The 25468-nt window shown below is 51.7% G+C and overlaps 1 protein-coding gene across 3 annotated transcripts in view; it reads left to right on the forward strand.

Annotated features, from left to right (window-relative positions):
- LOC144953546 (uncharacterized) overlaps positions 1-25468 on the forward strand; it is a 253823-nt gene that overhangs the window by 206752 nt on the left and 21603 nt on the right. Inside the window, exons 1-2 of one of the 3 annotated variants that reach the window (XM_078884095.1) lie at positions 14953-15048; positions 16177-16360. The exons of 1 other annotated variant lie outside the window; for it this stretch is intronic. The gene's annotated coding sequence lies outside the window, so the exon portion shown is untranslated. Of the gene's footprint in view, positions 1-14952; positions 15049-16176; positions 16361-25468 lie in introns of those variants that run through there. One more of the 3 variants, XM_078884097.1, reaches the window with a different exon arrangement.

Consider the following 25468-nt stretch of genomic DNA (forward strand, 5'->3'; position numbering starts at 1 on the left):
GTGGACACCCCCTTCAAAAAATATATTTACACCACCCTACATACAACAGAGGAAGTAGTATCTATTGACTCTGTAGTTGTATCTACTGACTGTACAGTAGTATCTACTGAGCCAGTAGTAGCTACTGACTGGAGTATTATTTACTGATTGTAGTAACGACTGACCGTAGTAGTATCTACTGGGCCTACAGTAGTATCTACCGACTCTATAGTAGTAACAACTAACTGTATAGTAGTATCCACTGACTATAGTAGTATCCACTGACTATAGTAGTAACTACTAACTCTATAGCAAGATCTACTCTCTATTGTAGTATCTACGGACTTTAATAGCTACTCACCGTACTAGTATGTACTGACTGTATAGTAGTATATACTGACTGTAGCAGTATTGGCTGACTGTAGTGGTATATACTGACTGTTTTAGTATCTACTAACACTATATAGCAGTATCTACCAACTCGATAGCAGTATCTACTATCACTACAGCAGTGCATACCGGCTGAGGTGGTACCTGCTATCACTACAGCAGTGCATACTGACTGGTGGTACCTGCTTTCACGACAGCAGTACATACTGTGGTGGTAGCTGCTATGATTACAGCAGTGCATACTGACTGGTGGTACATGCTATGATCACAGCAGTGCATACTGACTGTGGTGGTACATGCTATGAATACAGCAGTGCATACTGCTGTGGTGGTACCTGCTATGATCACAGCAGTGCATACTGTGGTGGTGGAACCTGCCATGATTACAGCAGTGCATACTGACTGGTGTTACCTGCTCTGATGACAGCAGTACATACTGTGCTGGTACCTGCTATGATGACAGCAGCACATACTGTGGTGGTACCTACTATGATGACAGTACATATTGTGGTGGTGGTACCTGCTATGACAGTACATACCGACTGTGGTACCTGGTATGATGACAGCAGTACAAACCGACTGTGGTGGTACCTGCTATGATCACAGCAGTACTGTGGTGGTACGTGCTATGATGACAGCATTACATACCGAGTGTGGTGGTACCTGCTATGACAGCAGTACATACTGTGGTGGCATCTGCTATGATGAAAGCAGTATATACTGTGGTGGTGGTACCTGCTATGATTACAGCAGTGCATACTGCTGTGGTGGTACCTGCTATGAGTACAGCAGTGCATACTGACTGTGGTGGTAGCTGCTACTTTACTTAATAACCAGGCTACAGTCTACATTACTGACTGCCAGTACACTAACCCAGCTTAATAACTATTTGTACAGTCTACATTATAGACTGCCAGTACACTCACCCAGCTTAATAACCAGGCTACAGTCTGCATTATAGACTGCCAGTACACTTACTTTACTTAATAACCAGGCTACAGTCTACATTACTGACTGCCAGTACACTCACCCAGCTTAATAACTATTTGTACAGTCTATATTTAAAGAATCGATTCGTGGCGCGCTCGGGTTTATTTTAATTTACTGAGTTTTATTTTCATTGCTCTGAAGTTTTCAGAAGTTTTTAAATGTATTTTTCCCCCGGGCAACGCTGGGTATATCGACTGTAACAAGAGTGGGGTGTCGAGGGCTAGTCCCGTGCAGAGCCTCCGGCCTCGCCTAGATTGCCCAGCCGGGCGAGGCTGGGGGCTGGGCCGCTACCCCCCCCCCCCCCCGCGCTAGAATAATAGTCTAATCTCTATAATTTTATTATCTACCGACCCTATAATAGTGTAGTGGTGATACGCGCTGGGGTAGCGATCGGGTGCCAGCACGTAGTGATTGGCTGTGTGTGTGGTGACGCGCGCTGACGGTGAAGGATCAGGGGTCAGCGCGGGGTCGTGGGTTATGTGGTGCTGATTGGCTGTGTGCCGGTGACGCGCTTGAGAGGGAGTGATCGGGTGGCAGCGCGTCGTGATTGGTTGGGGAGTGGAAACACGCGCTGGGGGAAAACGGATCGTAGAAATAGCGCGTCGTGATTGGTTCACTAAGGAGCGATGCTCACGTCGAGGTCCGCATCCGCTCCGTCTCCCGTGAGGAGGGACTATATAAGGTGATGCACACAGGCGTACGGGGAGAGTGTAACCAGCGAAGACTGAAGACGGAGAGGAAGAGATAGGGCCCTGCGGTACCTAGTCCCGCTGTCCTGTGGGGACCAGGACTCTATGTAACCCAGAGGCGGAGTGTAGGGTGAGCATGCAGTGTGAGCATGCAGTGTGTGTAGCCAGAGGCATAGGGTCTACACGAGACGAGTGATGTGTGTGTAGCCAGAGGCATAGGGTCTACACGAGACGAGTGATGTGTGTGTAGCCAGAGGCATAGGGTCTACACGAGACGAGTGATGCGTGTGTAGCCAGAGGCACAGAGTCTACACGAGCTAAGTGAAGAGTGTAGCCAGAGGCACAGAGTCTACACGAGCTAAGTGAAGAGTGTAGCCAGAGGCATAGAGTCTACACGAGCTAAGTGAAGAGTGTAGCCAGAGGCAGAGAGTCTACACGAGCTAAGTGAAGTGTGCAGTCAGAAGAATAGAGACCACACGTATCGTGACAAGTCAAGATTTAATAAAAAGTGTGTTACCCGTCAAGGAGTTTCCTGCCGTCATTTCCAATACTTCAACTGGCGTCAGAAGTGAAACAGTCTTCCAAGCATGGATACAAGGAAGACCAGTCGGACCCACGGGATTGACCGCGAGGATAACCTTGACGACTCGGGCCAGCTGCCATCGGGGGGTGAGGACGAAGAATGGCCCACGCTGCAGGATCCGCCGACGGCGCCGGGCGAGCGACTGGGGACCGATGCCGTGCTCCGCGAGGCGCACTCCCGTCTGGCGGAGCTGCTGCTCGCCGCCGCGTTCATCCTGGCGGAAATCAGCTCGTCGGCAGGAGCGGGGACGGCGGCGGACATTCTACAGGGTCGCCCCGCAGATTCCCGCCAAAATGACTTGGCCATTCCCGCCATTTCATCTGCGCCGACTTTTGGTGGGAACGGCGACCGCCACGTGGCGGCGGTTCTCCAAGCGCGCCCGCTTACGTCATCAACGCGCGCTGCGGACCGCCATCAGACACCCGCCACTGGGGCCGCCATCTTACACACCGACGGGGCGGCGGAAAGGAACCACGAGGCAGAGGACGACTTCATTTTTCAACAGCGCCTTCCCGCATTGTCAGCCTTCAAGGCGGAAGGCGGGGACTGGGGCCAATTTCAGCGCAGGTTTTTGGCGCATCAGGAGATGTCCACCTGGTCCGACGCTACGGCGCTGCGGGCACTGCCTGCCATGTTGGACGACAACGCGCTCGCGGCCTTCATGTCCGCACGGAGGTCGGACCGCTCCACGCTTAAGGCAGCGCTGGGTCTCATGGCCAAGGTCTACGGACCTCCCTCGGCGTGTCGCCATCATTTTTATGCAAGGCGGAAGGCGGACACGGAGACCGCGCTCGCCTATCGCACGGCGTTGCTGGCTCTCGCCGATGCCGCATTCCCTCGTATGGACGAGGAGGGTCAAGATGCGATGGTTTTGGAGCAGCTGCTTCAGTTGGCGCAGGACCTGGGGGTCCCCATCAACACGGCCGTCGAGATCGATATTTCTTCCTTGCGGGTCGCTACGAGTATACAAGCGCACGAGGTCCTTCAACGCAAACAGGGGGTCGTCTGCAACGCTGCCGTGGCCTCAGCTCCGGGTCCGGTGATCACCGAACCCCAAGTCGTCAGCCCACGAGAGGAGGCGTTTACCGCGGGACGACCAGGGGACTGGAGGTCGGGGGGCCGTTCGCCTCTGCGATCGGCCCGCAAGCTGGAGCAACCGAGATCTCCGACAACCCTCATCACGTGTTATAACTGCGGCCTCCGGGGCCACGTGGCGTCCGGTTGCCGCGCTCCACGTCAGCGCGCCATGGGATCTCGGCTGGACGACGACCAAGGCCCCAAGTCATCCCTACAAACCCCGGCAAGTCGCGGCACCTCACATGCTCGGCCCACATACTCGACACGCATGGGCCGTCGCGGTGCGGCGGAGGAGGGCCGGTTAGGGTTCGGGGATTCGGTTCGGCGAGGGGGGTTCGGCTGGGACCGGGGAGACATTGAATGGTCGGAGTTGGGGCACAGAATTGTGGCTGCTTCAGCGGGTTCATCCGTCGTTACGGGATCTATTGATGGGGTCGAGGTCAGGGTGTTAGTGGACACGGGGGCGTCAGCGACTATTATATCGGACCTCATTTACAACATTCTCCCCGTCCAATGCCGTCCGCTGCTCCCAGTGGATGTGCCATTTTACGCCGCTAATGGGGGATCGTTGGGCATTATCGGTCAGATTAGGGCGTCCATTTGCATTGGAGATATCAAATTGTCGGGACCCGTTTTCGTTTCGTCTTCTTTGGTGGTTCCTTGTCTATTGGGCACTGATTTTTTGGCTAAGATGTCCATTAAAATTCTCATCGATCAGCGTTGCATTGAACTACCATCGGGTCGCCGTATTTCATTTTTGACGAACCCTACTGAGATTCAGACGGCGTGCGCTACGATACAAGCGTTGGCGACACAGACCGTGCACGTGCCCCCGGGTTCACAGATGTTAATTCCCCTCCGGTTGCGGAAACCATGGGTGGGGGGGACTTCGGAACAAGGCATGTTTTTGGGTCCTTCTAACAGGGCTGTCGGGGGGGTCGATTTGTCGGTGGCTCACACTTTGGTTCGGGCTGACAAGGATCCGTTTGTGATGGTTTTAAACGCTGGGTCGCGGCCAGCCGTCATTCAGCAGGGCACCGTGCTGGCTCACGCGGCACGGGTCCCTGCGGATGAGCGGCTGGTTGCGCAGGTTGATCCGAGCCCCACGCAGAACATTGAACCGAGGGAGGACCTTGAATGGGTCCATTCGCTGTGCGCGGACTCGGACGATTTGTCAGCGGTACAGTTGGGTGCGCTGCGCGAGTTGCTAATGGAATTTTCTGATGTGTTCAGTAAACATAAGTATGACATTGGGTGCACGGATTTGTACGCCACCACATTGACACGGGCGATGCGGCACCGGTCAGGCTAAATCCCTTCCGACTGAGTCCTGCTGAGAAGGAACATGTTCAGTCGGCCGTTAACGATATGCTAGAAGCCGACATTATTTCGCCTTACTCCAGTCCTTGGGGAGCACCTATTGTGCTGGTTAAGAAGCAGGACGGGTCCTTGCGATTTTGCGTAGATTTCCGTCGCCTGAATAAGATCTCTGTGGCTGACGCGTATCCGCTCCCCAGGATAGACGAGTCCCTCGATGCATTGTCTGGTGCGCGATATTTTTCGACTCTTGATTTATTATCGGGATTCTGGCAGTTGCCACTCGACGAAGAGTCTAAACCTAAGACAGCATTTCGGACTCCAGGGGGCCTGTTCCAGTTTAACCGGTTACCCATGGGACTTCACTCCTCTCCAGCGACGTTTCAGCGCCTTATGGAGTTGGTTTTGTCGGGCTTGCAATGGGATACGTGCTTGATTTACCTTGACGATGTCATTGTTTTCAGTAAAACATTTGAGGAACACCTCCAGCGATTGAGAGGGGTGTTCTTACGAATGCGATCGGCTAAATTAAAATTTAAACGGCCAAATGCCACCTTTTTCGTAAGTCCGTTAGATACTTGGGTCACATTGTCGACTCTTCGGGGATCTCTACCAATCCCGCGAAGACGGACTGTGTCAGTTCATGGCCGACACCCACGTCAGTTTCGGACGTGCGCAGTTTCATCGGGTTTGCTTCGTATTACCGCCGATTCGTTGAGCACTTCGCCACTATTGCAAAACCCTTGCACGCTCTAACGGCGAAAGGAGTGAAGTTCCGATGGGGACCGGAGGAGGAGGCCGCGTTCTGCTCCCTCCGGGACGCCTTGGTGGGTGCCCTACCCTTGCGCTATCCGGATTTTGCGAGTCCCTTCTTGCTAGATACGGATGCTAGCAACACGGGCATTGGGGGGGTGCTATCCCAAGTCGTTGGGGGAGTCGAAAGGGTGGTCGCTTATGGTAGCAGGGTGTTGTCTCCGGCGGAGCAGCGCTACTGCGTCACCCGTCGCGAACTGCTTGCCATTGTTTTTTTTGTACAACAGTTCAGACCGTATCTCTATGGTCGTCACTTTACGGTCCGGACGGACCACGCGGCGCTACAGTATTCATTGAGGGTCGCCCAACCCTCGGGCCAATTGTCACGGTGGTTGGAAGTCCTCCAGGACTATCAGTTCACGACTACATACCGTAAGGGGTTGCGACACACAAATGCCGATGCCCTGTCGCGATTGTTGCCTTGTCAGAAATGTGCGTGTCTATCGGGATCGGCGCGTTGTAAACCGCCGGTTGTGGAAGATATGGGGGCATTGGCTGCGACCGCGGGCGCACCAATCGGGGATGTCCCCGCTACCTCTCAGGGTCAGGACTCGCTGCTCTCACTGTCGCTGAGTGAGTGGGGCCGTCTCCAAATGTCGGACAGCTCCCTGCTAGCATTGCGCCGCAGGGTGGGGGGTCCCAAAGAGGACCAGGAGCGAACTGGCTCCTACGTACTTAAACAAGCCATGTTAATGAGATGGGACAGTTTGTCCCGGCGGCATGCACTTGTGGTGCCTTCCGCTGTGAGGGGGAAAGTTGTTTTGGCCGCACACGAACGCCTCTTGCATTTGGGAGTAAACAAAACGCTTGCCCTGCTTCAGCGTGACTATTATTGGCCGGGGATGGGGAGTGACGTGGTGAATATTCTGAAGGGATGCGTTGAGTGCGCCAGGCGAAAACCACCGCCGTGGCAGCTAATCCACCGCTGCAATCTATTCAAGTCTCGCGCACTAACGAGCTCGTTGCGCTCGATATTCTGGGGCCCTTTCCAGTCACGCCTAGGGGTAATAAGTACCTGTTGGTGGGGGTCGAATATTTTACCCGGTGGCCTATGGCGTGGCCACTCGCCAACCAGTCGGCGGCGGCTGTGACGGACGCCTTTGTCCAGGGCTACGTCCTGGACAAGGGGGCTCCCGAACGCTTGCTGACCGACCAAGGGAAAATTTTTTCAAGTAAATTGCTGCAAGAGGTGTGCGATCTGTTGGGTACTAAGAAGGTGCGTACCTCCCCGTACCACCCGCAGACGGACGGGATGGTGGAGAGACTCCACAAGACTTTGACTTCTATGCTGTGCCAGCGGGTGTGTGAGGCACATGTTGATTGGGACCTGCAGGTCCCGGGGGTCCTCGCCGCGTATGGAATGGCCCCCCATGCAGCGACGGGGTTTTCCCCATTCTATCTGATATACGGTCGGGAAGCCGACCCGCCCATGGAAACGCAGCTTGGCCTATCCGCACCACGAACTAATTCAAAATTGGCAGAACATATTAAATTTAATATTCATAAGCTGACAGAGGCAAGGGAGGCCGCACGGCTTAATTCGCGGGCTCGCCAAATTGCTAACGAGCGGTTGCGTGCACGGAAGGTGTCCGTGCACGACTGGAAACCAGGTGACAGGGCCTGGCTGCATTGCCCTCAGGCACCTTTGGCTACGTCGCCTAAATTGTTGAAGCCATGGCGGGGACCCGTGGAGGTCGTGCGTGTTGCACGCCCCCAGTGCGTTCAGATAAAATGGGGAAAGCGACGGTGGTACGTCCACCCCTCCCGACTGAAACCGTTCTCGCCTCCATATGGCCTCCCCTTGTGTCGTGAGGGCCGAGCATGTGACGTGACCGACGACCCAAAGGGGAAAATGTCTCTGCCTGATCCTCACATGTTTCCGCCTGATCTCCTCCCAGATGTCTCGGAACTGACAGCGGCCGACCACCGGCGGCCGGATCTTCGCGGCGGGGCCGGTCCTTTCAGGCCCGATCCGCGCCGTCTAGAGCAGCCGGAGCCACCGGACGGTCGTCAGCGTCCCGTCCCATATGACGGACCGGCCAGACGGACTCGCGCCAGGTCGCGCTACTTTTTATGACCTACCATGTGAGGAGTCGAGGAAGCTGGAGCGCCTCGTCACTGCGTTTAGTCACAGAGACGCTGGGCGCGTTCATTTTCTGGAAATCGCTTTTATTGTGTTGTTCGTCGGGCTGTATATAGCTTCTTATCGAGGTGTTGTGTGTGTTGTTGTTGACTTTTCTTGTGTTAGTTGTCAATTTGTACATAGGTTGCTGTTGTGTTGTTGTTGTTGCGTTACGGGGCACACTGGGGGGTGGGGGTTTTGTTGTGTTAACGTTGTGTGATGTTGTTGGTTAGCAGCTGGGCCGGCTGCGAGCTATGTGGGAGGGGGTGATGTAGTGGTGATACGCGCTGGGGTAGCGATCGGGTGCCAGCGCGTAGTGATTGGCTGTGTGTGTGGTGACGCGCGCTGACGGTGAAGGATCAGGGGTCAGCGCGGGGTCGTGGGTTATGTGGTGCTGATTGGCTGTGTGCCGGTGACGCGCTTGAGAGGGAGTGATCGGGTGGCAGCGCGTCGTGATTGGTTGGGGAGTGGAAACACGCGCTGGGGGAAAACGGATCGTAGAGATAGCGCGTCGTGATTGGTTCACTAAGGAGCGATGCTCACGTCGAGGTCCGCATCCGCTCCGTCTCCCGTGAGGAGGGACTATATAAGGTGATGCACACAGGCGTACGGGGAGAGTGTAACCAGCGAAGACCGAAGACGGAGAGGAAGAGATAGGGCCCTGCGGTACCCATTCCCGCTGTCCTGTGGGGACCGGGACTCTGTGTAACCCAGAGGCGGAGTGTAGGGTGAGCATGCAGTGTGAGCATGCAGTGTGTGTAGCCAGAGGCATAGGGTCTACACGAGACGAGTGATGTGTGTGTAGCCAGAGGCATAGGGTCTACACGAGACGAGTGATGCGTGTGTAGCCAGAGGCACAGAGTCTACACGAGCTAAGTGAAGAGTGTAGCCAGAGGCACAGAGTCTACACGAGCTAAGTGAAGAGTGTAGCCAGAGGCATAGAGTCTACACGAGCTAAGTGAAGAGTGTAGCCAGAGGCAGAGAGTCTACACGAGCTAAGTGAAGTGTGCAGTCAGAAGAATAGAGACCACACGTTGTATCGTGACAAGTCAAGATTTAATAAAAAGTGTGTTACCCGTCAAGGAGTTTCCTGCCGTCATTTCCAATACTTCAATAGTAATTGCACACATTGGGGTGGGGGGAGAGAAAAGAGGACGTGAAACTTTGATGTATTTACCTCAGCGTCGCGTGTAAATGTGTGCGCATAATTTTTAACGCGAGTGAGAAATGGCGTCCACCCTGCAGCGATGGCGCGCTGCCCGTTGCAACCCTCGGTCAGCGTCTCGCACATGCGCAATGGCGTGCTAAATAAATAAATAAAGAGCAATCGCACTGAATCGATAATTAAACCGCTTTAAAATTTAGGGACGAAAAACGGAAATGCCTATTCCCACCACGGGGCTCGGGGCGTGCCTCCCGGCAAAAAAACGTCGCGACAAACCCCACGGTCCGAGAGCCAAATCCCCCGTGAGCGTACGCAGATGGACGGACAGAGACAGACAAAAAATGAGTCTTATAGGTTAGACTAGCGGTAAGTACCCGGCGTTGATCGGGCGAAAAAGGAAGATACACACATGGACTTACACACATACATTGACCCACACACATAGAAACACATCAACTTAGACGCACACACACACATATATGGTTAAATCCAGGAAAGGATCGTTAGCAGGCCAGCCTAAATGTTTCTAACTGGCGAAGATGTTCCATTAGGGGGGTGCATGTTTCGCAAGCGTAGAGAAGGGAGGGAATTACCGTGGCCGAGAAGACCTGGAGCTTCATGCGGAGCGAAAGACCAGGTAGCTTCCACACAGCATTACGCAACTGATGAAAAGATAATGCCGCTCCACTGATTTGGAGTGAGACCTCTGCTGTTAAACCGGAGCCGGTCATGAGCACACTGGGCAGGTATTGGAATCTCGGCAATCTCTCCACAACTGCCGCATCACCAATTGTGAGTTGTGGGGGTGGATTGTTCGATGGTACAAAATACCCAGGCAGGTGCTTAGTTTTGGTGGGGCTAATGATAAGGCCCCACCTCTTAGTGGCAAGCTCCAGGTTCAGCCGCAGTGAGCAGCAATCACCAGAGCATCGGCATACATAACATGGTTGAGCAATAGGGAGGCATCCCTTGACCGCATCCGGGCATCGATCAACCTCCCATTGTATCTGTACCATATGGTAATTCCTCGGGAACAGCCATTGAAGTCTTCACGAACTACGTGGTAAAAAAGTTAAATAATGTGGGAGCCAGAGGACATCCCTGTCACACCCTAAGGTGTACAGTGAATGGCTCCGACTCCCGGCCACGTAGTTTTACCCGGGTCCGCTCACCATCATGAAGGTCCTTAATTATCGTGAGCAGAGGGTCAGGGCCTCCGAAAGCACGAAGAACAACCCAGAGCCCAGGCCTCCTGATGGTGTCACAGGCTTTGACCAGGTCAATAAAGTAGAGATGTAGGTCTTGTTGGAATTCCCTACACTTCTGCTGTCGCAGACGGACAGAAAAAATGGCATCCGTGCAGGACCACCCTTTCCTGAAACCACATTGAGGCTCTGCAAGCCTCTCCTCAGCGTGACTAGCAAGGCGATGTTGAATAATCCTTGCCAGGACCTTTCCCGGCACACTGAGGAGTGAGATGCCCCTGTAGTTGTTACAGTCTGTGCGGTCCCCCTTCATAAATAGGGGGACCACCAAGGCATCCTTCCAGTCCTGCGGAACCCGTCCAGTGGCCAAGACTGTTGTTATGATGTCATGTAGGGCAGTTTGTACACAAACGCCACCCTCCCTCAGCATTTCGCTTGGGAGATCATCTCTGCCCAGTGTCTTTCCTGGTCTCAGATTCTGGATTGCCTTTAGTACCTCCTCAACTAATGGCACCTCAGTCAGCCACTCACAGGGGGTGACTTCTTGAAATATTTGGGGCACCGCAGCCTCCGAAGCGTCATCCTCACTTTGTCCCACAATGTTTCCCATGTCAAGGAATTTCCCCTCCCCCAGGACCTCACAGAAATGCTCAGCAAATCTGCAAACCTGTTCCTGGCGGTCGGAAATTGGATCACCGTTTTTTTCCCTAATGATGGTAATAGGTGTGGCACTGCAGGTTACTGTTTTTGATGGAGTTAAATAGGGATTTGTGATCGCGGGCCATTAAGGCAGACTCCATCTCCACAGCAACCCACGACCACCACCCATCCTTGCAGTGCCTCAGCTCTCCGAACCTTGGAGCGAAGGCTCCGGTAAGCCTCCTCATTCTCTGATGTGGGATGCTGTAGATGATTAGAGTGGGCCTATTGTTTTTTCTCATCTATCCTGAACACCTCCTCTGTCAGACAGGGTGTCTGGGGAGGTCGGGACCGCGTACCCAAAGCAGCCTTTGCAGCTGCATGAGTCACAGTCCTAAACCTCACTCATTTACCCTCCACATTTGGAGGAGTGGGGGATGATGCCAACCCCAGTCGCAAGCGATGATGAAATTCTCGCCTGCAACTTTCATCAGCGAGCTGAGACCAAGCCACTTTAGGTTGGAATGGGGTCCTGGATGTACACCCACCACCGGAGTGGAAGAATGGCAGGCGCATCTTACAGATTACAAGTCGATGGTCAGAGGGCAGATCAGTTCCACGGTAGGTCATGGTGTCAAGGACATGGGCCCGCATCCGCTGATCCATCACTATGTAGTCCAGCAGATGTTCTTGCTTGGACCCGGCATGCATCCATAATGTTGCGTGGATGTGCCGATTCCTGAACAGCGTGTTGGTATGTACAAGCCCATGCATGGGCTACACAAAAATCTAGCAGACTCGTACCGTTGTTATTGAGCTGATCGGGCCCATGCCGTCCAATCACTCCAGTCTAGGTGCCAGCATCATGACCAACTCGGGCATTGAAGTCACCCAACAAGATGACTCTATCCCGAGGGGCCACTTTGGCCAGCACCTGTGACAGGAGGTCATAGAAGGTATCTGACTCATCGGCCTTGCCTGCATTCCTCCATGCATGTTCGTCTTCGGTGGGGGCATAAGTAACCACGACCACCACTCCTCACCTCCGGTTGATGGGAAGGTGAGCCCAAATGAACCTGGGGCTTACAGATTCCCACACCTCACCACCACACTTCCACGCCCCCTTCATTGTTTTGTTCAGAAGAAGAGCCACTCCCTGTTGTTTAGTAGTCTCCTGCCCCGATTAGAGGACTGTCCACCCCTCATAGTGGCAGGAGCCAGAGCCGATCCACCAGACCTCCTGAATGCCACAGAGATCCAGGCGGTACCGGTCCAGCTCCCGACAGAGGAGTGGCAGCCTCTCCTCCGCAGTGAGCATTCGAACATTCCACGTGGCCATCCGTAGTGGCTTTTTGTTGTTTCTGGAGGAGACCCGAGGTTAGAAATTCAATCTCCTGGCTCCGCCAGATAGGGTTTGGCCAGGAGATGTCATAGACGCCTGTCCCCCTGGAGCCTCCGGCAAAAGCTTATTAATTAGATATCTTAGACGTGGTTTAGTGGTAATTTATTGAAGGTGGAGGGGTACCACCCCCTCGCATCCGTCCAGAGCTCCCAGGGGAAAGTCTAATTGGAATTGGCCCTCCCCCCACAGCACTGTCCACGATAACGTTGCCCGTCCGGCACCACGAGGAGGTAGGGGGTTGTTTTGCCGGACACACACAGTAACAAGAACAACCACCACCATTCGCCACTAAGTGGCGGTGACGTCACCATAGCGCTTGTGCCAGGCTATGTGCATGGGGTAGACCCAGGTGCCATGGGTCGACTGACTCAGCTGACTGGCCGATGCACCACCTGTACCCCCGACTGTGCCAACACACAGTGTACATGCACACACAGTTTGTACACACACAGTTTGTACACATACACATTGTATACACAGTGTACACACACACAGTGTACACGCACACACACAGTTTGCACACAGTGTACACACACACAGTGTACACACACACACAGTGTACACACACACAGTGTACACACACGTGTGATGCCGCCGCCGCAAAGCCGCTCGGCGGGCGCCCCATCTACGACCTCGCCACCACCAAGCGACGGGGCCGACCCCGCTTCCCCCTCACCGCTCCCCACATAAACACACCCTCACTCAATTCCCCCCCCCATAGAGCTCCGAGGGGAGGTCCCCTGGCTGGCAGGTTTTCACCCGAAAGCCCTCGTAGGGATAATCTTCACGGTTTCCTGCGGCCAGGGAATTGGACGACCTCCCCCGATGCTAATTCGCAACGCGGCGCTGTGACCGGCGGGGGGCTGCCCAGCCACCGCGGTTGAAACGCACCCCCCACACACGTATCGGCGAGGCAGGCAGGGGTCCACAACCACGAACTAAGGGGAAGCCAGAGGGGGGGGCGGCTGATTGGCGTGGCGGTGTGCTCGGGAACTGCCGGCGCGCCGCAGCACGCGGCGAGCCTTGTTACGACAAGCCGCAGCTAACTGACATAACAAAGGCGCCCAGGGGCCGCCGCCGGCGCCACAGCCGGCAGGCAAACCCATTGTAAAGAAAACCTTGGAATGCGGCTTAACGGGCGGGGCGACCTGATTGGCAGAGAGGGCGCCGGGTCGGAGGCCTTTGATGTAGATAAACGATAATAGGGGAGCGCAGACAGGTAGAGGTTCTCTTGCTCCAAAGTCAGCCCATGGGACGGTCTCCAGCCCGGCCACTCGGACGTCCGTGTGACGCGTCGAGGTGCACAGTGAGGACGAAATCAATGGAACGTCGTGGGCATCTAACCGTGAGTAAGCGGAAAGGGAGTATTGGGATAGAGGCTAGAGGAACCAGTACCGCTTAGAACCTATCAAATCAGATAAATTGGGTACAGACCCTGGGATGATAGCGTAGACCTACCTCGCCGATGGATACGGACCCAACAGTAAATCGCAGTCGCCCGATAATAAATCATTAATAACCCATCGCAGCCTCGTGTGGTTTTACGAGTGGGTGAAAGCGCGTGTGGGCGCTCGTAACGTGGGTGGTCAGTGTGTCCACGGGTACCCGCTCCGTCTGTCACCTCGGAGACTTGTGCGGTGTGAGGGCTCTCACACCCACCTGAAACACCCGTTCCGCGGTCCCTTTAAACGGGCGTTCCCGCCCGCTCGCGGAGGCCGCGCGGGTGCGAGCAACGTCATTCGCCCTCCGGCCCCTGAACCCCCGTTCAGAGCGTGTGATTGGCGAAGAGGCAACACAGTGTTTACAGGCGTACGGGAGCCGGCGACGAGCCATGCCTCTCACGCGAGCTCGCGGAGTTGCGGACCAGGGAGAGGCCTCGGGGGCCAGCGGCCCCAACACACGTACACACAGTTTGTATACACACAGTGTACACACACACAGTTTGTACACACAGTGTACACGCACACAGTTTGTACACACACACAGCGTACACACACACACACAGTTTGTACACACACAGTGTACACACGCACACAGTTTGTACACACACAGTGTACACACACACAGTGTGTACACATACACATTGCATACACAGTGTACACACACATAGTGTACACACACAATAATGTTCACGTTGTTGTTGAGCTCACGCACCCAAGGGGTCTCTGTTCAAGAGAGGCAACAATAGAAATGTAATCTAAATTAACTTAAACTCTAACCCTGACCTCGCTCTCTGACGTCACCACTCATTAACTTGTCGGCGTGAGACGCGAGGGAGAGCTGTACCCCGCTAGTGACGTCATGTCACCAAGGTATTCAACCCCCCAGCCCCCCCTCTACCGCGCTTTTGAGCGTGACGTCACGTCTGTTTGGTCACTGTCGATTTCCGTTCCAGTAAAAATCATTTTTGGGGAAAGCTACGCCCAGGTCCTGGCGTGCATTAACATAATTTATTCAGGAATACCGTCGCCAGTTCATTGCAACGGGTTTACCAGCCAAGCCCAATCACCCCACATGGGCCCGACTTATTAACATAATCTATTCAATTACACAGCTGCTTGTTGGGGGAGGGGATTGTTCTGAACCCCGCTAGTGACGTCATGTCACCTCCTGCTGCCGCGTGACGTCACGATATATCCGGAAGCTGCTGCACCGCGCGCTCTCACTGAGATCCGAGGTGAGAAGTTCACATCGTGGTTGTTGTTGTTGTCGTGGTGGTTGTTGTTTACCCAGGTAGAGCCTCGCTCTTCTCGTAGGGATATCAATTGAGTAGCAGCGAGTATGGAATTGATGTCCAGGTTGGAACATTACAACGCGGGGCCTAGCCATGCGGGGCCTTGCCTCCTGCCCTCGCCTGATTGCATTTGCTTTAATTCTCTGCTTAAGTTTAATTTGTCTTCATCTGGCTCACTACTTTGAAACTTTGTTTCTTTTAAATATTTCTACAGTTTTTTTTATCCTACCAGGCCAAGCCCACTTCAGCTGCTATACCGCTCTTGTTTTCAGAAGCGACCTGCCCACAACAAAGTGGCTTATCAACGTGTGGAAATGTCTGTCGGTCAAATACTCTAAACGCGTGGTGATGTTGACTCTAAACGTGGAGGGGAAAACCCTGAGGATCCGGAGGAAAATCCACGCGACCACGGGGAGAGAGAGAGACACGCAAACTCCAATTATACAGGAGGGGTCGGGATCGAACCCACCACCTCCTGTCAACCAGGAGAGGCAGTTAACATCTCCCAGCCACCATGGTGCACACTCGAGTACATGACCACAATGAGTCTCAGCACTCTAATTCAGGAGCGTTCTGCCGAGTTGGTTTTGCTGATGCACCCTTTAGACCGATGAACAACTATTTCTATATTACCAACCAAGGCTCATAGAGCTGTTAGATCTTTTGTCAGAAGCCACCTGGCCATAGATGATAGCTCAACGAAATGGCTTTTCACGTTGAAGATTGAGTTCGATTCCAACCCTGACGCATTTATAATTGCAGTTTACATTTTTTTTTCTCTCTCTTCCTGTAGTGGCATTGATTTTTTTCCACATTTAGAAACATGCATTTTGAGAATTTTGCTGCAATACATTTCCATATTATAACTGACTAAGTTGAGCTATCATTTGTGTCCAGGTCGATTCTGAAAAAGAGCTATGCAGCTCAGATGGCCTCACCTGGTAAAATAAAAATATTGTACTGTGTTTTAGGGTTTTCCAATTTAATTTCTTATTTAGCAGTTAAAGATTATGTTTCAGGAGGGTCCTGCATTGCACTGTTTGACCACCACCAACTATATTTTGAGTTTAGGTTTGGGAGAAAAACGGAAAACCCAGTGGAACACCAATGCCGACGGTGACGGCCGACGCCAGGATAGCGGCCACGGGCTCGAAGGGAGGGCAACCCGGCTCTTGTCCCAAGAAAGGAATCCACTGCCCTCCACGGTGGCGCATCGCCGGCGGGGCTGCACGTTGAGCCCCAACTTTTCTAGGAGGTTGGTACCTGCAATACACTCGTGGCATAACACGCTCGACACGTATAACTCCTGGTTACACACCTGGTGTCCGAAGCAACCCTTGAGGGTGACCCTCCCCAGCAGTCCCATCCCAGTTTCACTTGCAGTGTGCAGCACACGGTCCGAGGCCTGTAGGCGGCTCATGTCAACCCCGACCACACTGCAGTGTGTTGCACTCACGAGTGACGTTACCGCCCCCCGTGTCCAGCAGAATCTGAGTACGCCGCCTGTTCACCTGCCCTTCCACGAGCGACGTGGCCCCCATTATTCCTGCCACCAGCTCCCGCAGCCAGTCACCCGCAGTCGCCGCATTCTGGGGTGTTGTTGTCGGCATCTGCGTGGGGGTCAATCGCTCACCATTATCACGACAGTTTATTTGTGTTGGGACCACGTCGATTGCACCCCTCTGTGGTCCCCTCTTTAGGGAGGCCTTGGTGTTTAACCCTGGTGCTTCTCTCGCGCGGGCGATCTGGGGACAGTTTCTCACGAGATGCCCCCATTGGTCGCATAGATAGCACGCACGGGGAAGGGCGGTGGCTCCATAAGAGGCCCCTTGCTCACTCCCCCTTTCCCTCCCAGTGCGCATTTGTTCGAGTTCTGCCTCTTATTGAGATACTCGCCTGGTTATCCCCCCGACCATGGAGCGTAGCCCTCCCACCTCGGACTAGACTATCTCCGCTGTGGACTGCAGCTTGGTCACATTCAGGTGTACTTGGGTCACCTCCCCGCATACTTGGGTTACCTCCTCGCGTACTTGGGTCGCATGGCCTGTGATATCTCCTATGCCGGTCTGTATCCCTGCCACCCATCCTGGGGTTGTCTCACGGGGTTCCGGAGGCTCCCTCGTCCCCCCCCTCACCTCCTCCTCTGGAAGAAGACTTGCAATGGTGCTATCCCGTCCCAGCCGTCGGAATTCCGCACGCTCGCGAGCAAATTTCTCACACACATGTGCGCGTGCTCGGCAACGGTGTTAGATGGGGGATATGGACAGTTCGCATCTGGCTGCCACCCCGTTGTGCTTGTCAGATACTGCTGAACTTTCTCGGTGGCGAGGTCATCTATGAACTCGGCAGTGTATCCCAGGCGTGCACTCTGTGTTAGCAAGCGTGATTTATTTTTGTGCGCGCTCACGGAGATCTGAAGTGAGAAGTTCACATCGTGGTTATTGTTGTCGTGGTGGTAGTTATTGTTTACCCAGTTAGAGCCTCGCTCCTTCTCTCTCGTAGGGAGGCCGCTTTGGATTGCACCACTCTTTGATTTCACATTAACATGCTAATTTATCACATTAACATCACTTGCCCCGGCCACTTCTTTATGACCCTTGGGCTACACCCATTTCAAACCTTTTAAAACAATCTGCCTCAGACCATGCTTTCCCACCTGATGAGGGACGCTTGTGTTGCGCCCGAAACGTCGTGATTTATTTTATTTTATACCTATGTGACGTTCTTGAAAGAACCAAAGAGTATGAATTCCTGCAGTTACGAAAGCTTCAAATTAAGAATGCATTTTCTATCAGAGTATGTTTTTGTTTGCATTCTGACCACAAGTATTGTGGTTAATGCACACATAATTCCTTGTAAAAGGTTTCAGTTTTGTGTTTTAACATCTTAACACCTGTTTTGTTGCCAGAAAAACGGGGAAAACCTATTCTCATATTTTGGTACTGGCAAAGGTTCCATGATGAAATATTACAGTATATTAGAGGTGAGCCGTGCGTGTGCAGAGAGGACAGTAAGGAGCCGGAAGTGAATGAATTTTGTGGCAAAAATGCAGGCCTGATTATATGTAAGGATAATGTAGTAAATGAGAAAAAATATAGCAGCAGCGGGGTGTTGGAGTGTGCAGGTGTTACAGGTGCTGAAGGTGAACAGGTAAGCTAAAAATTGCGTGAAAACATAATAACTTACCCTTGAGTACGCATGGACAATTTGGGGTGTGTAGGTTTCATAGTGTTGGCGCAATTTGGTTCTCAAAAAAAACACAGGAAGTCTGCTTTATTTATATACATTTATACTCATCTTGGAATGTTTTGTATACGGTTTATCCACGTTTATTTCAGTAATTTAGTTTATTGGGAATACAGTACAGTACTTATTTCAATTGTGATGTATATTTTAGTTGCCGTTTACCTAACCCCATTATTTAGGTAAGGCTTAAGTTTTAAATATCGCCATTTTACCTTTCACACGGCACTTTCCAAGAATGTAACCTCCTCGCTATTCAAGGGGCTGCTGTATTTTTTGTCCATCAGCTATAGCACAGGAGTACGGATTTTCAGCAGGAACTAAATCTCTGCTTTCTTGGTGTAATTACGGCCTATAGTACCATAAAGAGGTTTGGGGTTTTGAATTATTTTTAATTTTAGATATCTCTGCCTCTGCTCACATTCGTTGAGGATTTTTATGATTTTAGGCAGGCCCGTCTAAAGCTGTGTGACCAGGAGTCGGATCCCTTTCCTGTTCAACATGGCTTGTGGCCGAAATTTTCTCTGGCCTCATGCATTACATTACGTTGCATTTTCAAATAATGATGTGTTTTGAGAAGTTCACAATGGCCCTATAAAAATTTGCATTTCATACAGTAACAATGATACGTTAATCGATGCCTGGCTGAAGTCAAGGGATTGTCCCCTGCTTGTCAACTTTGTTACGCATGTTGATGATGTGGTCATGGCTACTCAATGATATTGAGTTGGAGAATCGTGTTCTGTACCTGGAGAATTCCATGACGAAATGGGGCCTTGCATATGTTCTACAAAAAGATCACCTCCCTGGGAAAAGCTTGACTTAACGCTTTCGTGACTGCAGGAATTTATATTCTTTGGGTCTTTCGGTAAAGTGACGTGCTTTACCGAAAGACCAAAAGAACACCTCCCTGGGAATTTAATGTCATACAACACTGCACCTGCTCAGCTCTCCATGAATAATCAGGTAGTTCTACACGTGGTGGAGGAGCTCCTATACCTGGTTAATGTGTTCACGATCAGCTCTGGTTTGGCATCCAAAGTCTCACTTCAAATTAGTCTAGCAGCATTCTTTCATTAGGCTCTGTAACACTATGTTGGAGCTGCCTGGACTTTTTTTTCTATACCAATGTAATAAACCTTCTTGAGACGGCTTCCGGAATCAGTCCTTTTTATTTTCAACTTCCACAGTTACACTTCACACACTCCCCGTTGCTGACAGACAATGGAAAGCGGGCAGACTTCCCGCCAAGTCCCCACCGCGCACGTGGCACCCAGAGCCCCGTACGCGCGTGACTCCTGCTCTTCTCTTTCCCAAGTCTGCTCCCGACTTCTCTCTCTCTCTTAATCCCTTTGTCACGTGGTACCCCCCAGCCAATCCTCCGTAGACAGCGTTGACCGTTCCCGATGGTTCCCTGTCAATCCCGGGACCACGCCTCTGATCCGGCTTCCCATTAGCTGAGGCCCCGATTGTCCAGGCCAATCACCCCTGCTAACATGCCGTGATCACGCCGAGGCCATGCTCCCTGGCTCACCCCTTATTGGCTACAAAGCGGGACCGGCAAGCCAATCCCCACGTGAACCCTCTATGGCTGTTATTACATCACCCCTCCCCCCGGTGAAAAAAATCAGCCGTCTCGGCTGGGAAAAGGGTGATCAACCAATTCCGTAAAACATCTTATTAGGGCACCAAGGTGCATTTAACAATAAAGGGTGAAACGGCGTCCCCGCGCCGAACAACACTTAAAAACAGTCACCCATGAAAAAACCCGACATACATTAGGGCGCCCCTGCAGCGCGGTAACGACAGGGAAGAAACAGCTAGACGATCAAACGTTAACGAAACGGGAGAGATTTCGATCGCGTACGCGACGCGGGACCCTCTCCGCTTCCAGCGCATGGTCGCTTTGCCTTCAGATCGACAGGAGGTGGTAGGCTTGAAGAAGAAGAAGGTTGTTGGTTCTCGGTCATATCCAGGGCAGTCCCCGTTGGAGGGGGGCAGCGGGGGCTTCCTCAGCCCTCAGAACCTGTTCATTTGTAGGAGGCACAACACAGTCCCCCTTGGGATCAACGGGCGTGGCAATCGGCGTAATCGGTCTGGCAGAACCCGGCAAGTCAGCTAGTGGGAATGAGGGACCGACACGCGTATCAACATAGGGTTTAAGTCGCGAGGAATGAACATACCACCGACGTTTTCTGTACGGAACTCGGATACTCTGTGAGTTCCGAACATCCACCAGCGTTACGGGCCCCCGCCACGGCCTGTGCAGTTTAGGGGATGTGCCCACCGGCACCTGGGGGCAGTGGAGCCATGCCAGGTCTCCCACTGACCAAGGCATGCGAGTCGACGCGCATACCGTTCGTTCCTTGCCTGGGCACGGGCCGTCGCACACCTGGCAGCCTCTCGCGCCTCCGTAACTCGTTCAAGCGAGTCCCGCACGTGATCAGGCAAGGAGCGGTACGGTTGTTTACTCGGCTTAACCAGTTGCACATCCATGGGTGGAACATTTTCACGGCCATACATAAAAAAAATGGTGAGTATCCCGTGGACGCGTGTGGAACCATGCGGTATGCCGCTAAGACGCCTGGTATGTGCAAGTCCCAATCGGTTTGGTTTTCACTGACCGTGTGACAAAGCATAGCCGAGAGGGTACGGTTGAATCGTTCCACCATACCATCCGTTTGCGGATGGTATGGGGAAGTGCGAATTTTCTTTGTGCCCAGCGCGTCACAAACCTCCTTAAGCAATTTAGAGGAGAAGTTCCGCCCTTGATCTGTGAGCAGCCTCTCAGGTGCCCCCTTATCCATGACATACCCGTTCAAGAAAGCGTCGGTGATGGACGCAGCCGTTTGGTCGGGTAGAGGCCAGGCCATCGGCCATCGAGAAAAATATTCCACCCCGACCAGAAGGTATTTATTGCCCCTAGCCGACGGGGGAAACGGGCCCAGAATGTCCAGAGCAACTAATTCGTTGATGCGGGACACCTCAATGGAACGTAATGGCGGTACATAGTGGTTGTTGTATCTATGCCCTGTTTTCCGTTATTAATATTAAGAATAATGAAGAAAAAAAATATGATTTTTTTTTATATATCTATTTTTTTTTTTATTAAATAATGAAAACAACTCACAAGCACACCAGGAATCCATGAAACATGGAGGGCGGTTAAAATGATAAGAATTCGGTCACAGAGAGGTCAGAGACATCCAGATGGACAAAGATCGATGGCCTGACCTCCCAAGACATCTTGAGATGCACGGAGGGGGTGCAGAGCAGAGTAAAGGATAATAACGGTTGCCACTCGCGTTTTCTTAACGTTTTCCTAACCGAAAAGTAGAAACTTAACAAAGAGAAATAACCAACAAACCATAGGTTTTTTTTTTATTAGTAATTATCTTATATTACTCGTATTCACCACATACATATCATTTAGAATTATATGTTTCCTATCTACACGACCTTCCGAAAAACTAAAGAGTACGAATTCCAGAAAGCTTAAGTGGAAACATAGTTACATTTAACCTCAGGACATTAAAATATAACTCAGAATAAAACACCAATCTCTGGAGAACTTAACTTGGCGAAGCCCCAAAATAATAATGTGACGAGGATCATTACGAATATTCATTAAACATAGACGAATGATAACCACAATACTAAGACCGAAGGAACTCAATAAATATAATTCAAGAATAAATGTAACACACAGGACCACATAAATGTATCGCATACATCTCCTCGACCACCTTTGTCTTCCAGCGGGGTCTGACCTCAGAATGACCCACGCAGGGCAAGCAAGAAGGGAGCAGAAAGGTCACAAAGGGGGGGGTTTGTGCTGACATTCGAGAACATCTGTTTTTTTTTCTGTTTGTTTTCTCTCGCAAGAGACGCGGAGAGAGGAGAGGGTGCTCACGTTTGAGTTAAACACGGCCGTCTTTGTCTCCCCGCAGCACAAACAGATGGCCCATGCATGCTTGGAGGGTTAGGAAAGGTCGCGAGGAGGGGTCGCGGGGGTGTCTGCTTCTTCTCGCTCTGTTTGTGTTTTTGTTGCCCGCTGGCAAGGAATGCACGTAGAGGGGAGTCACGTTTTGAGTTAGGCACGGGCGCACACAGCGAGCAGGCAGTCTGGGTCGAGTCGTGCTCGGTCTCGCAACTCGGCTTGCGACGCAGCGTTGCGACAGGGCTCGCAAGAGAGCTGGGGCAGATCGTGCCTCGAGGAGAGATGGGACGACGAGACGTCGTTAAGGTGACAGTCTGAGTGCAGTCAGTCAGAGTCGCGCTCAGCGGTGCGACGGGGCTCACAAGAGAGCTGGGACAGATCGTGCCTCGAGAAGTGATGGAACGAGGAGGGGTCGTTCGAGTCGCAGAAGTCTGAGTTCAACCTGGGTCGCGGCTGGGTTTCAGCCGTGCTCCGGCTGGCGGAGCGTCGTGAGGAAACGAAACACCGATGCCGATAGCAGGTGTCGCTTCTCGCAGAACGAAGTTAAGTGCGAGTGAAGCTGGCAACTGCACGAACAAGGGAAGCACGGAGCAGAGAGAGTGACGACTGATGACAAGCAATCAACCTGTAAAAGGGCGGAGATCGCCAAGCGTCGACCAAGCGAGCAAAGCAGAGAGCGCGAAGCAGTGGAGAAAGCCTGGTCAAACGGCTGTGAGGAAGAGGACAGCGCCATCGAATGTGCCGTGTGTCTAATACACACCCAGATCAACCAGCATCAACCAAAACCGACTCGTCATCCCGCAGTGGAGAAAGAGAGTCAAAGTCTTCCGAACGAGCGCCACCGAGCTCCACCGAGTGCCACCGAGCGACACCCAGCGACACCCAGCGACACCCAGCGCCACCCAGCGCCACCGAGCGACACGAGCGACCGAGCATCTTCAAGGACAGCATCGTGCCAACTCGTCATCTAGCAGTAGAGGGAGAGAGAGCGCAAGAGCAGCACGACTCGGACGTCACCGGGCGTCACCAAGTGTCGTGCCAACTCGTCATCTAGCAGTAGAGGGAGAGAGAGCGCAAGAGCAGCACGACTGGGACGTCACCGGGCGTCACCCAGCGTCGTGCCAACTCGTCATCTAGCAGTAGAGGGAGAGAGAGCGCAAGAGCAGCACGACTCGGACGTCACCGGGCGTCACCAAGCGTCGTGCCAACTCGTCGTCCAGCAGTGGAGAGAGAGAGAGCGCACAAGCCGAGACACGCCGAGCGAGGGAGCAGCAGGGGCTCGCGGCGGCCACGCCCAACCCAGAGAAAACTTCTGGCCGCTGTTTGTATCCTCCCACACCACACAAGCTAACGACACAACTCCCAGCTCTAAGAATTAATTAATATTACAAGGGGACAACGCACACACAGCACGCACACGAATAAGACTTAAAAAAAAAATTTGTCTTTGCGTTTCAAAAAGGTTGCCATTTCGAGGTGGTGCGTTCAATATCAACTGATCGTGCAAAGCAGTTGCTGCCGTCGAGTTACATGAATAAGAAATGTTTAGTCATTCATTTTCGTTAACTGCATAATCACGCCAATGAATAAGTATTTTTAGTCATTCATTTTCGTTACTGCATAATCTTGTCCATGAATTTATTGACGTATACTTGCTTTCGGATAAGAGAGTGTCATGTGCTTGTTTAGAATAAAATTGCTTAACACCAACTGTTCGAGTGCTTCTTTCCAAGTCCATGCAAAACTATCTTATTCTTGATAACTGTATCCTGCGATGAGATGTGAAAATGGAGACCTAAAATAACATAAACACACTAAGATAATCAGTAAACGTTTAATCGATGATAATCGTGTTATCCTGATTGATATAACACTGGATAAGCGAATCTAAGCTTAATTATCATAACTGCACACATTAACATAATCGCAAGCATCCGCATAAATTACTACGATTATCTCAGCGAGGATCATAATTTATGCATATAATCACATGCATTATCATAATTTATGCATGTTAATACACACATTAACATAATTAATGCGATTTGCACATTTTTCGGAAAATTATTAATTTTTATTATTTTTATCAAAATTTCATAACCCTACACATACAACATAATGGGTGGCGTCGTCCGGGATCTCTTGCAGACAGTGTTTTGCATGGATGAAGGAATGAATCACTACGTGTTAACTAGAATATCGTGATCGAACATTGCATGGTGATTGTAAACGGGCGTAAAACAAAAAAAAAACGCCCTCTGAGGTTAAAACCCAGAATAGCACGTTTAAAAAAAAAAGACAGTGGAATTAAGATAATATCGTATCAAACCGATTGCATCCTGTGATAAATGGTGTTAGAGGTACGCACTCTGAATCGGAAAATTACAGAATAGCTCGAGTCAAACTGACCACACTCTGTGAGATAATTGTTTTATATGCACTCTGAAAGGAAAGGTCAAAGTAACTCCTGCCACTTGAGATGCTAGGATTAAGAATAATTTTTGAATGGATTACGGAATACTGGGAGCTCGTATTAAAACGTACCAACCGATCTGTTACAAAGCAGTACAGTCAGAGAGACATATGGGAAGGGAGCTGTATCGATAACAGGAACACACCTCGGGGGAAACTAATTGACTGGATAAAATGTAACGAAGGCGAACACGATGCAAAAACTGCAGAGAAGGCAGGACAGGACTCATGCCTTCCCACACAGGCATACAGACAGGGATTGTGGAATGAGGAAAAATTTGGAAAGGAAACGGGAGAGAAATCGTCTCTAATAAACGAGGAAAAATGTCCTCACACCATCGTAAGGGAGGAGAAATCAGTGCTCGCGACACCAGCGAAACTCACAGACGTTGATCCACAGAATAAATATGGAAGTAACATTAAATCACACTCTTGGGTACATGGACAGAGTCCAGGGACTGATCGCACAAAAGTTAAAGTAAAGCTACCAGGACATTCTTCACTAAGGGCAGAGGCAAAAACTGAAGGGAAATGGCAACACGAGCGACACAGCACTGGGCGCGCACACAAAAAATGCACGCCGCTGAAACACGAGCGACACAGCACAGACCAAAGTGACAGATTGCCTGATGATAACTTGTTTTATGATGACGCTGACGGCGATCAACTTTCGGAATACTTATTCAACAGTAAAACCCTTAAATTGAT

The sequence above is a fragment of the Lampetra fluviatilis genome, chromosome 78 (assembly GCF_964198595.1).
Source record: "Lampetra fluviatilis chromosome 78, kcLamFluv1.1, whole genome shotgun sequence".
NCBI classification, from domain to species: domain Eukaryota; kingdom Metazoa; phylum Chordata; class Hyperoartia; order Petromyzontiformes; family Petromyzontidae; genus Lampetra; species Lampetra fluviatilis.